Here is a 1,546-nt window from a genome sequence, read left to right as displayed (position 1 = left end):
CTTAGATATTTTTCCCCCTCTGATGTGAGCAGTCCTCTCTCTGTGTGTATGCCACCATGTACGTGGGCTGTGGCAGTGGCATACCTGCTATCCTTGTAGATGTTAATTTTTTTTTGCCGGGCACCAAGTTCCAAAGCTTCAGTTAGGGAAATTATCTCTGCTTTTTGTGCCGACATGCCGGAGATGTCAGCCCGGATGACATTTGTGCAGTCCACCACACCAGCACCCGCTCATCTCTGACCTTCATGAAGAAAACTGCTTCTGTCTGTAAACCAGGTAGCCTCGGCTCCCTGCAGGGATCGGTCGCAGGGGTCAGTCGGAGAGGTCTTTCCTCCATCCAAGGGCTTCTGCCAGTATTTCCTGACACTTCTGCTGTAGTGGCTCGAGGTCGGGATTGGGCAGCAAGGTGGCAGGATTGAGTCCAATAGGCAGAGAATCTAGTCCACGTCAGCTGACCGGAGGTCCCATCCTTTGGGTCTTTCCATGAAGTATTCTTGACTGTTGGGTGCCAAGGTCAAGCAAAAGAAAGCATCTTTCAAGTCTAAGATCATGTACCAAATTCTGAAAGGTAGCAAAGAACTCAACAGAGTGTAGGGGTTAGGTGCAGTAGGGTGGATGGCAGCCACTCGATAGTTTAAGTCCTGGACTGAAGAATAATCATTAGTGCCTGGCTTGTTGACTGGCAGGCGCAGTGTGTTCCAGCACAAATGGCACTAAACAACACCCCAAGCTGGAGGAGGCTGGAGGAGGCTGGAGGAGGCTAGAGATGTGTGGCTGAATTTCTTCTCGTGCCTCCCCCAACATCGGATACTGGTGCACTGAGACAGGATCAGCCTGGATCTTAAGTTCCACATATACAGAAGCATGCAAACACACATGACCTCAACCTGCCGGTTCAGCCCAAGCAAGAGGAAACTTTTCCAGCCACTAAGCAATATCCTCTGTCTTCTGGGTATTGGTCTCAAACAATTTATATGTGTCCTTCAGCCTAACAGTAAGGACCCAGACAGGTTCTCTAGCAGGCCTTCTCAATCAAGGGCCCTCAGAAAGGAAGTGGATCTGGGGTATCTTTATCTTAGTGGCTCCACACTATCTCTAAGTACTCGAAGACCCCGGTTTCTTTTGACCCAGGCACGGTCCACTTCACCCGCCCAGCTGCTTTTGTCTCGGGTGGTCCATGACTGCCCCAGCGGTTGTTTTCACTCACTTTCCCTTGGCGTGTTGTTGCCAAGCCTTTCACACACACACACACACACACACACACACACACACACACACATATCTCATTTTATGAGCCCCACCCACCCTTACCTCACTTGGGCAACTAGCAGTTTCAGCTGCATCTCAGCCATTGTCCTCATACACTGTCCTCTGCAGCCCAGTAAAGTCGTGACTCAACAATCAATAACTTCTCAAACAGCTTTAAATGTTAAATTCTCAATCCACAGTCCCTCTACACAATAACTTATGACCAGTTGATAAAGATGTAAACAGCACATCTAGATAAGATAAACTGACCCATAGAAACCTTTAGAAATAATCGTAA

This window comes from Micromys minutus, assembly GCF_963924665.1.
Source record: "Micromys minutus genome assembly, chromosome: 7".
Taxonomy (NCBI): domain Eukaryota; kingdom Metazoa; phylum Chordata; class Mammalia; order Rodentia; family Muridae; genus Micromys; species Micromys minutus.
Note: the sequence above shows the minus strand (reverse complement) of the source record.